The sequence below is a fragment of the Magallana gigas genome, chromosome 9 (genome assembly GCF_963853765.1).
Source record: "Magallana gigas chromosome 9, xbMagGiga1.1, whole genome shotgun sequence".
Lineage (NCBI taxonomy): Eukaryota > Metazoa > Mollusca > Bivalvia > Ostreida > Ostreidae > Magallana > Magallana gigas.
In genome coordinates, this window is record NC_088861.1 from 10,852,803 (window position 1) to 10,866,786 (window position 13,984).

General features: G+C 35.1%; 1 long non-coding RNA gene across 1 annotated transcript in view; it reads left to right on the forward strand.

Annotated features, from left to right (window-relative positions):
• Window positions 1-384: 384 nt before the first annotated feature.
• Window positions 385-13,984, forward strand: part of LOC136271353 (uncharacterized) — a 38,338-nt gene continuing 24,738 nt past the window's right edge. Inside the window, exon 1 of the long non-coding RNA XR_010709288.1 lies at window positions 385-1,092. This is a non-coding gene — a long non-coding RNA (uncharacterized lncRNA). The remainder of the gene's footprint in view (window positions 1,093-13,984) is intronic.

Here is a 13,984-nt window from a genome sequence, read left to right on the forward strand (position 1 = left end):
ATATTTTGTAACTTTGTGGCTTAGTTTCTTGTTTGGGGTGAAAGTCATCAAACCGCTACATGCTTAACGATTGAAACAACAAGCCGAATGGAACTGTATCAATGCTGATAGTTTATCCGAACTTAATAATGTGTTAATTAGAACGAGTTTAAGTTAATTAGTTTTCAGAGATGTTTATTTACAAACTGCATATCTTCTTTTTTAAACTGTGAAGGAAAATATATATGTTTAGCTCATATAACTAGGGTACTGCCAAGGTCATAATGGAGAAACAAAATCTTAATATATTCTCGTCTGATGGGGGCTGAGGTTTTTATACATTGACTGTCTGGTAGTTTCGCTATTAAAAGCATATCAGAGTTGTACACTTAGCTCAACTATCCTATAAACTGTTGTAGCACGACTTATTTGATCAAATCTGGTTTGCAAATGAGAAGTTTTCGTTCCCCTCTTTTTGCATACGATCTCCATCTGAAATTAAAGTAATATATAGATGGGGGAACGTTAGAAGTATCTCTTTCTCTCTCCTTCTATTTATTCTTAAACGTCTCAGGAAAATCAACATTGATTAGCTTATTCTGTGTAAAATATTAATACAGTTTCACGTCGGGAGTGATAGAAAGCCTGGGCTTCATTACAATTGCAAATGTGAAATCTGAATTGCACTCACAAAAATTTTGCATAACACTGAATGTTAATAGGAAATAGCACATCAGATTAACACTAGTTGTAGAAGGGGATGGATTCACAAAACGGAACGGTGTCCGAAAAAATGGATAGAGAAAAATTGTACCTGGAAAAGGAAAGGAAATATGTTTAAAGAGAAATTAAAGGTGTGCAGTCTGACCACCGCGATGAAGTTAAGAATCCAGGTCAACGCGAGAAAAAGAGAAAATATGTAAATCTGCTGTCCCTCATTAAGTCAGGGCACGGGACTGTTTAATCCACTGCAGGGCTTGGTCAGGAATTCCGTGATTCTTTAAGAGTTTTCTGCCGGACAGTCAGTGAATTCGGATGCAGAAACACGGATTAGAAGGAAATTATGCCCTGTTCAAAATTTGCTATGGTTATGCAGACGACAGCTTTCCACACGTAAGTATGACATACATCAATCAACCGTGTTTACCTGTGTGTAGCTCTGTCTCTTTGTCTATTTTTGGACACTGGGTTTTTATATAATTGTTCGAGTCTTCAAAGTTTGTCTTGTAAAAGGATAAACCTCCGTAGTAGTACTGTACCAATGCTGCGCATGCGTTTCCACAGGACATGATCCAACTTATCTAGTATCGGAGAGAAAAGGAACAGATGGGATTCTCTTTAAAGTCTTGATTTATAACAACAATTCATCAAATCCTTTTATTTAAGCAAAGTTGATTGTAGAGAATTCATATTAAGACCTAAAGTTTTATTCATTTATCAACAGTAACGTTAGGTTTTAAAAGCAGAGATAATAGGAAATATTTTTAGTATTGGAAAGGCGACCAAAAGGGGGGGGGGGGCGAGAGAGAGAAAGATTTGGGTATTAAAACCACTGTGTATAAAGATGCATAAAAGGAAATATGAACTGCTTCACACCTACTGTCGGCGTAATCTTTATAGAGTATTACAGATGAATAGCAAGTTTTGCTTCCAGGTTTTAAATTTCACACTTCAGAGGATGTTTGTCGCGAAGATTTTTTGAAAAGATTGCCTTTTCAAGCATACATATTAAATGCAATGGACCATTTAACTTTTCATCTTATTTTTCATCTCTAAGTGCCTCTCGCAGCAATAGAAAAATGTTAGGGGTCGCCACATATGAATACTACGGTGAACCGACAATCTAAAATAGTCTATCTTGTCAAATAATTTTTTTCCCCTGTCGATAATATGAAAGGACGGGGTGTGGTAACTTTCGTTTTTTTTTCTTTCATTTCTGAAGAGAAATTTAATCACAGAAACGTTTAAAAGTCCCATCAAACCTTCAACACATTTTTAATAATTTATGTTATGATCTTATTTGGCATTTACAGATATTATTTATTTAATTCGGTCAGTTTTCCTCCTATCTGCCTGAAAATCAGTGACACATGAAATAGATATATATTACATCTAGCAGAGATGGCAATTTGCTAGAAATTAAGTTTTGTGTGTAAAAATACATATATGTACATTAACTATCAAATTACATATAACACGTTTTAAAGACAACATATATTGATTAAAAGAAAGAGTTACTTCCCTGCTATGCGTAGAATAAAATTTGAATATTTTAGTTATCTAAGTTTTAAGATAACAAAGAATGAAACCTTCACTTTTATAGCTGGTCTGTTTTAACCACAATCATGCATCTGCTACTCAGATACCGTGATAAAACCAAATAAAAACAGGAACAAATCGCCCATAAAATCCGAAAGACACAACAGAGATCCTTAAGTGAATCGGAACTTCTCGGACCTTTACAATGAAAAACAATACCATGCCACTCTTCAAAAACCTGTCTTTGTTCGGAACTTCTCGGGTCGTTACTTTCAAATCTTGCCTTTTATTCCAACCTCTCGTATAACCCCTTTAAAATGTTATGTCAAAGTCGTTAGAACCTAGTGTGGAAATGTAACACGATAGAGCGATTCCCAGGAAGTGGGCCCAGGGAAAAGACAGGGCAAAAACACCTCATGACAAAGCCACCCTGCTGACAAGCGATTTATTTCCCGTATTAAATATTTCCATTTGATGGGATGCCCGTTAAAGCAGAGATGAATTTATTTCTTCTCAATGGCCTCCAATTTAGAAGACGTTCAGTCGCAAATGACAGTTTCTGAAGAATTTGTAGGAAGCTAACTAATTAAACCTTAAAATAGAGGGTTTTCTTTTCCTTTAGAAGATTTTCTAGATGGCAAAATGGTTGTATAAATGTCTTAGAGATTTCTGGTTTTTTTTACTGCTAACGCAGGGTTCGCCATTTAAATGTTATCTTTAAAGATTCTTATTTAAAAATATGTGAATGGTGTTTCATGTTGCAAAACTAGATGGAATTGATCTTTGTTTCTTCCCAGTAATGATATGGCTTATAACGTTACTAGGAAGTACATGTATTATGATATGGATTTGAAATTCAACAACAATTGATGCGTATTGAGAATGAAATTAGGTTTTTCAATGTAAAATTGAAATCAGAAATGTATCCTGTTTTGTTGTGAAAAAAAGACTGAATATAAAGTTTCTTTTTCCGTGTGATTGTCTCAAGGTGCCATTAAAAAGTATCAAAATAGTACAAAGGAAATGTATTCTATTATTTACAGTGCAGAACGTTGTAAGATCACGTACCATGCATGTGTTAAATAAAAGATGTGTAAATTTAGAAGGAAAAAAAATAAGCAAGTATCAAACGTATTCAATATAAAAATTGCTTTGCAATCATAGGGGGGAAACCGAAATGACTTTACAGAAATTTCAAAAACAGTATTTTCTCGAAGATTATGCCAAGAACATTGAAGTTAGCAAGATGAGAATAATAAAAAAAAAGAGCCAGACGAAGAATAGCAAAACAAAGTTCACATAAAAAAAGGAATAAATAAATCTCCCTGGAACAACCTCTTGGCCAACTTTTCCGGAACAATATGATTTTTAGTCTTTGAACGGAAGTTTTATTCATACGTTGTCTTGGCTGCCATAGACTTCATCCGTCTTTTGAAGGGCCGTCTTTGTTCGCCATCGATTTCTAAGAGTAGCCCATAATATCCGTATCATAGGATTACTGCATTCAGACCCTCTCCACTGAAAGGGGCTTCTTCGGGCCGTACGTTTATTTCAAAGAGAACAAAGTCCACACGAAGTGATGACCGTAATTGAGCGGAGGAAATATTTTTAATTTAATCTGTTGGACTCGCAGATCAATTGTGCTACTTTGAGAGAGAGAGAGAGAGAGAGAGAGAGAGAGAGAGAGAGAGAGAGAGAGAGAGAGAGAGAAAAATATAAAATATAATGCCTACAAGGCAAACCTTATACGAAGATATAGAGATGAGATAAAAACATGTTGCGCCTTGCATGTTTTGGCGTCAAATAAACCAAATCTATAACGCATTGTATTCTAATGTTCAATTTATCAATACCGCTATCCTTGAACTGATGCGACATAAAGAGAAGACCCTTTTTACCCATATTAAAAGATTCTATCAAAAAGAGCTTATTAAACTGAATATAAAGTTGGACTTTGTATCTGAATTGACTTTTAAGTATATGCAAGGTATTAGGATTTGGTTGATATTGGACTAAATTTTACCGTCTAATAATCTTTAATTAGTCTTTCAAGAACAGATACGTACGCTGTTAAAACTTGTTGATTTAACGAACCATTGAAATGTAATATCATTTTTTCTTTCACAATTTAGATAAAGTTAGTTCACAAAAATCACAAACCAAGTAATGACAGGATATACAAGAAAACACATTAAGAATTTTCTCTTCTTAAACCCATTTTAAAAATGCTTTTTGCATTGGAGAGAACTCCATTTATAAGAGTTATTTGACCGAGAAATTTGAAATCGTATCCTTGTTGTAATGTCTGGCCCAATACGGTTAATTCCATTGCAGGTGATATGAAACTATTTATCTAGAAGAAAAGGAAAAAAAATTCAACCATTCAAAGTCTAAAACTCGGCGAAATTATACATTTCTTTCTTGAACACAATAGGCCCAAAACGCACCTGTTTGTATATGATACTTGATGGTATCCTCAAATGTCTCAATTTTAACTTCTTTTTTTTTGCTAAATTTTAAGATGAAAATCCATTATGCTTAACTTAAACATTAAAACTGGATGTAAAAATCGTAAAACCCAGCTTAATTGTTGATTGAAATTTGGAAAAAAGAAAAAGAATATCAAGGAATGGGCTTCATTAAACCGTTGGACAATGTGACATAAAATAAAAATGGAATCTGCTATCGTAGGATAATTATATCACAATGTACTATATCAGTTATCAAAGAGGTGACTGTGTGATTACCCAAATTACTACGTAATTGTCTCGATTTTCTACACAATACCACGCCAAGAGATCTCTCACCACCAAATTGTCTTATTTACCAAGATGACATTGCGAGGTTGTAAAAAAGAAAACCCATGAAACACTTAACAATCTTTCTTTTTTTTTTTTTAAAGTCTATCAGAAAACATTTTGTGGACTAGGACATTGCAACAGGTGTATCTGTGGATATCGAATAAAAACGCCTCCGATGAACAAGAAACTCTATTAAGATTCAAGTAGGAACTTGCAACAAAAAATACTACCCAAACCTGTCCCCGACCTTCTGCGGCCGGAACGATACAACCGGGGTCTAGTTTCACGCCCTCCATTATTGTGTGAGATACATTTTCAATAGCATTTACGAAAAGAGGCATGTTGACACAAATTATAAGGGTAGCCCCGGGGTATTTTCTACGGAGTGATATTCAGCACCCCGGCAGATGATATTGGTTTATTTGGCCGGGGGACACCTTTTGAAATTTAGGTCTTCATCTTACCCCGATGTTAGCATTCAGAAAATATAAATCTTTTCCGGAATTGCTTCTTTCAAGCGTTTTCTGTGACTTTACAATTACCAACAGACAGTGTGTCTGTGACTTTAGACTTCAAGACAAATTCATCAAATAGATAATTCTTCCTTCCCCCAAACCGTGGCTTAGAATTCCACACTGAGAGGCTCTTAGTGCTAAGAAATTGCCCAATAATTTCGATAGTGATAAATAATACCATGTGCAAAAGTAACCTTATGACGAAACCAAACCGCTTATATGGCTTCCTTGCCATCATGCGTACTTTTATAAACCGTTCAATGCGACAAGCTTAAGCATTTATCAAACGATTACAATGTGAAAGTTGAAACAAATATTGGGGGGATAAAAATAACGAAAGTCGCTGGTTTTTTCATCATTAAGGAGAAAAGGTTAATCATTCCATACGTGAACTATGTCAAGACCATTCATTTCTGGGGGTTTTTTTTAATTCAAACATCTGCAAGTATATTCTTGTTTCAATTTTGTTATCATTCTAATAGAATATACAAAACGTTAATGGTATTGATAAACTTAATTTAATTAAAGTTAGAATATAGCAAGAAAATATCTTACTTTCAAAAACTTAAAAGATATTAAACCATAAAAACATAGTTACCGAAATTTCCTTTCCAATAGCTGACGATAAAAAAAAAACTTAGCTTGCAAAAAGTCACTATCATTTAATATTAAATTTGGTGTAACTTTATGCTTAACAATGCTAAAATACCAATGCATTCTTCGCCCGTTTTTTTTAAAGGGTTTCACACATCCTGATCACAACAGACCCAGAGTGATTATATGGCTGTGATGGTGTCAGATTCCCCTGGTTTTGTCTGCAACACGTTTCTTTGAGAAACCGACAAAACGTGCACCCCGTTTCGGATTCATGTCTTCTTCTTTGGGGCCACGCCCTCTTTTTGTGAGGTCCGACATCAGAGCCTCTTGGTTACGTGGGTTGTGAGAAAGACGAGACGCTCTGTTGTCATTGTGTGTGCAATGGTGGGGGTAGTGTTCTGTTGTAGGAGACAAAACAGACTATAACAAAGGGACTCGTATATTATATACTAGTATTATTGTCTGTTGAAGTAAAGAAAACTCAAGACTGTTGAATGCGCAGATTACGTATATTTTGCTTATTTCATAGGGCAATAAAATTTTCTTCGCTTTATTGTTATGTCAAATATTTGAAGTCATCACATCAAACCAGAAAAAAAAAGTTAAGAGGCATCTTAAACTATCTTCTATTCGCGCATTACTCATATCTCATCCTTTTACTGATGTAGCTGCATGATCAAAAGAAACACCATATGTGGAGTATATCTGATAAAAGTGCAATACTATCTATATAATGCATTATAATACATGTTCCAAATATGGAACTTCTAAGTTTTTGCCTTTAACGTTAAAACATCGATTCCTACTTTGGAAAGCCATTTGCTTAGCAAAATCAAAGCCTGTGACCATCGTCTGTGACGTTTTTGTACTTTTACAAGACCTAGTAGTACCCAGTATAGAGACTATAAGAAAAGAACATGTCAACACACTACCACGGTGTTTAAAGCCTCTTTGAGCCAGGTCAAAATGGCGATATAGACATCAAAATATGAAGGAAGGAGACACTTTCCTTTGACCCTGAACTTTTTTGCACCCCCATAAAAGGTTAGCCGATGATAACCAATGGTGCTCCATCTGTCGGATATTTTGGTCATATAACTGACGGTCTTGTCCTGACCATGGCATAACGTTAAGGGTTTATTTGCAGAAGACGGGCGTTAACGAGTCATTAATCAACAGGATTATTTTAATCTAAAAATAAATCCGCTGTCCTGGTACCCGCTTTTTACCTTGCCGGAGAATATACCAAAACGTAAAACTTGTTCCTGATTTGCAGAGACAGAAGTAGCAGGGTTGCATGAGTTCAGACATATTAGCAAACCCGATTCTGAACTTTGTTTATTTTTCAGCGATTAATAAACAAGTTCTGAAACTTCCATTTATATCTTTCGTTGACACGGATGTAAGCGGGAGGGGGTCATTGGGCATGCAACCAAAACCGCAAGGTCAACCAAAACTACTAGGATAGGATCGAATTAGTTAAAGTTCAAATTTCACCTTTTGAACAATTTGCCTTTTTGTAGAAAAACCCATAATTGGCAAAAGTTTACAGTAAAGGATAGAAATCCTTTAATAATCTAATATATGATGCTTAAGTTAATTTTACACTATTGATTTAAATTTATTTGAAAATATTTTGCATAATGCTATTCAAGGTGAAGATTATTCGGGGTAAAGTTTGATAAAAGTTCAAAATTGACAGATAGGCATGCGCTCATCGCGTTGTATATCAGAATGGAGAACTGAAAATATCTTAACTTTGGTCTCCCCGGGAGCCATCTTGTGGTAAATCACAAGCCGTGCATGTGGAGCGACAATACAGCTCGTAATATACCTAAGGTGTTGAAAAGTAAAAACCTCATTTCGTTTTTTTTTTCTCTTTCGTTATGATTCTTTTCGTACGAATTGATCCGTAAACCTGATGTTGGGGTAAAGTGTAATTCGGTTAATAGTTCTTTTCTCTAGGGGTCAGAATCGCATTTGAAGAGTTTGATGAGAAGTGAATTTTTCACTTTGTCGTAGTGAAATGATAGAGTAAGGTTGTCAAGAATGTTGGAATGCCGAGGTCCCCCGTCCCTAAGCGAACTCCTGTCGTGGAGCACTGACATAAAACCCCCGACATTTTATTCTTTTTTTTTACTTGGTTGCGCAGATGGCGATTTTAGTTGTATTCTTTTCATGTCCCAGTTTGGTTCTGTTATACCTCCTCAAAATGTTTCTTGTTATAGTTTCACAAAGGATGTCAATATATTTTCTAGTATTCGGTAGACATTTTGCATTTTACTAAAACTTATTGGTTAATTTTGTCGTATGGTGTCAACGTGAATTTCTTATTTGTTGACCCATGCTAAAATCCAATGAATCCGTAGAAATTCAAAGCCATGTATATTATAAAAATGCAGTTATGAATCTCTCAAATGGTGTTTTTATTAAATGCACACTGCAAAAATCAAATAAAAGAAAGTCAAAGTACTTTTCTCATTATTTCAATTTGCCGAAGATAGGCGGACTAATACATTGCAGTAATTTTTTCATTGATAGTTATAATGTTTAATTTCACTCGTATTTGTTTTAACATTTAGCATTTTGAAGTGACAATATGTACTTTATTTAAGTATTCGTCGATGATGACGAATTACTATAAAATGAACAGAATATACTAGTTTGCTAAACAGAACATTAACTGAATTACAGTTAAAAAAAAAACAATACCCATTTTAAACTAAACATATGACACATTTCTCTTTTAACCCTTCTTAAAATTTCAGTTCGATCTTTAAAATTCTTTGAGATCTTTGAAGAGGGTGTGATATGGTCATTCCTCTATCATTATAAACTGGCTGTGTTCTCTATATACATGCTTGCGTTTTGGTCACTCCTCTATCACTTGTATTCTCTCTCTATATATATGTTGGCGCTATCCATCTGATGGTTGACCGCAGTAAAAATGTACATCCACTGACCCAGTCCTTGCCAGTTTCATGATCATCATTGTCAGTATGATTGTCATAAGTTGTTATTATTTCGATAGGACCTGTGACATAAAATCCGATAATATCCTTTCTTTACAACAAATTCCTTATTTTTTATGTCAGCTGTTGTGTGTACTTTCACTAGCCTTGTGTGGACGGATACATAGAATAATGATGTTTATAGTGGTTCAGTGTAAAAACATTCAATATGAAAAGATTTACTCAACCAACATGTACAGTTTCAGATGTTTTATACCTTTATTTTTCAAGAGGATGTCCATGTGCGGATCCAGGGAATTCTCCCCCCCCCCCCCCAGCCCAGCGCAAGTTATAAATGGTTTAAAATCTCATATATGATTAAACATGTATTGAAAACGCTCTCTTTCTCTCTCTCTCTCTCTCTCTCTCTCTCTCTCTCTCTCTCTCTCACCTTTTATTAAGATATGATTCAACGTCATTTCCAACATTTACATGCTATTTTCATCTTTTTTGGTACATAGGAGAAAAAAACCTACACGCATGCATTTTTCCATAAGGCAAACATAGGTCTGTCTGCATCTGACAAGATTAATCTTTCAGTTTTATCGGCATCGTTGTAGGCCAATAGTATACGTCAAACTTTGATCGAAAATGTATCTTTTATTACTATACTAATATATCTGACACCTCCATGAAAGAGGACTTGCAACAACCCAAGGTTCTTTATTTGCTAATTGTTCACCATATTTATCACTTCAAATTTTAAGGTTTGAAATAATTTGTTCAAAAGGAGGGCAACATGCATTGCATAAAACATAAATAATATTCACAAGGACGGTGTTTAGTAAATATTTGGACACGATAGTGTTTAAGAAAAATATGGAAGGAGCAAACTTGTGATGCATTGTAAAAATACGTCAAGATGTCGAAATGTGTAAATTCGTTAATAACACGTGTGGGCATTATGAAAAATGTTCCACAGAAGTCAAACAGAAAGCGTTCGGCAAACCGTGTCCAGAGCTAGCGCTCTTAGTCTCTTACACGTTTTAGAAAAAAAGGCGGGAAAAGAAATGACGACTTGTCATAAACGTCCATCATCCCCAACGCTTTCTGTCAATTCGTCTGAGCACCGCTGACCGCAGTCAAGTCGCTGATGACCCTCCAATGGCGACCGAGGCTTCCGTGTTCAATACGCCACAGGTACAAATGTGAAGTCTCGCGTAGGTGATTAAAGTCTCGGGGGACGCTATAAATTACACACTACAGTCCACTACATGATGAATGAGACTTTCGAAAAACAGCGAAGCATGATAAACAGTGCCCCCCCCCCCCCTCCGATTTTTTAAGTTTGAAATAAGCTTAATATGATAAAATTATATCAAATAAGAATTATTTCAAAATAAATTTTATAATTGCCTATTCAAAACGTTCAGTAACAAAGTTGGATAAAAAGTATGTTTAAAAAAAATCAACAAATATATTTACTATTAAAACGTCATTTAAGTGTCATGTTGTAAATTTTGAATTTACCGGGTGGCAGTAAATACAAAATTTAAAATTTTGTATTTACTGCCACCCGATGAATTCAAAATTTACAACATGACATGAGCCAGGAATAAGTCAGAATATAAAAAAATCATCTTCCGCCACTGTGCCTTGGACAAAAAAAACCCCTAACAACCCTGAATCACCTTTATGCTCTTGTACAACGAGGCATTATTAGGAAAATTAAAGGTGAGACAAGGACTTCCAGTTCTCGTAAAACAGCCTGTAGTGAAGATTAAGTGTAAGAATTGCCAATGTATCACCTGATAATAGTAGGATATCCTGGCTCGGTGTCAGTATTTTGCATTTTGTGTACTTGGGCTTTAGCGAGTACTCTGCTCTCTGTGTCTTTTAATAGATTGACTTTGATTTTAAAATGAAATATAAATTGTTCTAGTGGCTTTTTTGGTCTGGGTGTAATGAAAAAAATCAATGTACTTTTGAAGTGTACAAAAAGAACTTAGTTTATGGGGAAAAAAGAGCGTTTTAATAGCCAGTGCATATCGGTCTATTTACCTGCTTCTTTCAAAACAACATTCTAAATCATATACTTAGTAACAGAAAACTGATACCAAAACGTATACAACAGATCTTTATCATTATCTTCACATAATTTTACTAAATTAGTATTAAAAACTACACATATTTGATAAGAGAAGCAATGAAAATCACTTGCATTCTGAAATATTTTTATTTTTTGTGTTTATTCAACATCGTTTCTTGTTTCAATACTCCGAACTCATTTTTTCCAAAAAGCAGAACAACACCAAATAATATCCACGGCCATTAAGTAACAATGACGTCATGAATTACGCAAATCATTGCGTGGACCCTGAGGTCCACGCAGAAAATATATAAGCGAGGTTAAACCGGATGCTATGGGGAAAATTCAGCCTGCGCATGAGCTAGCCTGATTCCTGTGCGTAATGGGTAGCTCAGGGAACCAGGCTAGCACAGGTTTATCTGAATCGGGATCGGGATTCCATGCCGTATGCACATATAAGTTCAAAGGCGCTGTAATTGTAAAGTTGTCGGTAAACATTACAGAAACAAAGTATTCCTTTTAAAGAAATGATCGGCATGTGATATAAACTGTCAGTATTATGAAATAACGTAATGTTATGCCGAAACTACAACATGCATCAACTAGCATAATTTGCAATGTTTTGTTGTTTTCTGAAAACACTATTAGCTTAACTTTACTTTTATAGAAGGCGAGAACTTCCCGATTAAAATTATTTAAGCATTTAAGTATGATTGAATAATTATGTGACCGTATATAATAGATGACTGAATAATTATGTCACTGTATAAAAGTTTAAATCTCAAGAAAAATGCATCAAAATATGAAAATGATTTACACAAAGCTGTCACTGCATAGTTAACAAAGTAGTGCGAAGCGTAATGTGTGTGCAAATAGTAGAATTCGCCGAATGCCTGATACTATACGTGCAATCTTCATTAATATAGAACATAATTATTTAGGAAGTATGAACCCTTTAAATTCTGATATTAAAAGTCAACTATACATATACATAATACAAAGTACAAATTTAGTGGTAAAAAGGAGGGGGCTAGAGTCGGTGGAATCTGTGATAATTTTAAGGCGTTCACGTTTTCGTTGGAAACACATGCAAATGGTCCATGTATTGCAGTCCTTTTTTAAAGGACAGCAACTTGTTTATCACGTATGCTCTCGGTCAGTTTTTTTTTCGGGAGAATTTAGTTGATTGATAGCGAATGCACTAGGCCCACTAAGATTTTATATATAAAACACAACATTCTAGCAGAATGCTTCATACTATTTTCAAAAAGACTTGCTTAAGTTTTAGTTGTTTTAGATGAAAGTAGCAAGTTTTAGTTGTTTTAGATGAAAGTAGCAAATACTCTGCTCACGGGGTTCACAATAGAACATATATTCCGGTTTCAGACCCTTTAAGAATTATCGACATTACAGAAAAATATTAGCAATGTTTAAAGAGAAAAATTCACATTTAGCCAACTTTTAAAAAGAAAGATGTGTTAAAATGCTATTGTTAAATGCATTAAGATTTGAAAGGACAGGATCTAAATGTAGTCGATTTTGAAAAGCTGCAGTTGTATTCTGAAAATAGACAAGCATTGGTTGCTTTCATAGCTACTGGATTATAAAACCAGGAGCGATGTGCAAGCCACAAACCTGGAGAAATTTACATAATCCAACATAATAAAGAACCTTTAAAAGTTAGATTTATGGACTATTTAATGACGAAATGTCCATTTTGTTATTGTCTAAGCCTAAGACAGTTTCCCATGTTGGGCCATATAAAGATGTGTATCGATGCAGCCTGATATTTATCTCATATCTCATCTGCCATGGTTGGCTGAATTGATCTCGTCACTAGCAGAATTTTTTGTGGCATTTGATTTTTGTCCCGTCATCAGGGTAAGATCTTGCACGATGTTCCTTTTCAAATCAGACTGCTTTTTTCAATGCCTTAACAGACATTTATTCTCGTAACTGGCCTGAAAAACAACATATGTTTTATGCACATCCGATGGTGTTATGTGACACAAGCTATTATGGATGTAAACTATCTCATAGATTAAACAATAAAACTCATATAGCATGAAGTTAAGAAACAGCTGATGTTGAATGCGTCTGAAAATGCGCAAATTATCTATGCAATCTTCATAACCAATCATAAATTTATTGCACAGAGCCCAAACGATCGTTAGCATATGAATTCCCATGCACCATAAAACTCGGTGTAATTGTCTCTGAAAACAATATGATTGCTGTCGTGCAACAACCGTTAAGATAATAATCCAAATAAGTCTGATACTAATCCTCAGATGACCCCGGCCGGCGCAGGCAAGGTAAGGTCTGGTCAAGTTTTCTCCATTTCACCCCCAAGGCCTCAGAAGGCTCAGCTGGACAGATTTGCTCTACGGTAACGTGGTATAAATCCATCACCTTGTGTGACCGCCGAGTGGTCTCCTTCGATCCCAGGCCTTTGATTATAACCCTAAGACTTCACATAAACGTTGCGGTCTGTCGGGTTCATTTTATTTGAAGCTGTAAGTGTAATGGTTTTGATAGCCTGCGTTTACTACATGCATGTATGTAGTTTTAGATTTCTTATCATTCTCTTTTTTAGGGGAGAGAGAGAGAGAGAGAGGGAGAGAGAGAGAGAGAGAGAGAGAGAGAGAGAGAGAGAGAGAGAGAGAGAGAGGGGGGGGTAACAGGTCATCAAAGAGTTAAGACTTGTTCGTTTACATGAGATATTTACAGTACTGTATGTAATTTGTCCAAATATCTTAAGAATTCAAATATCTTAACTGCTTTGTTTAAATC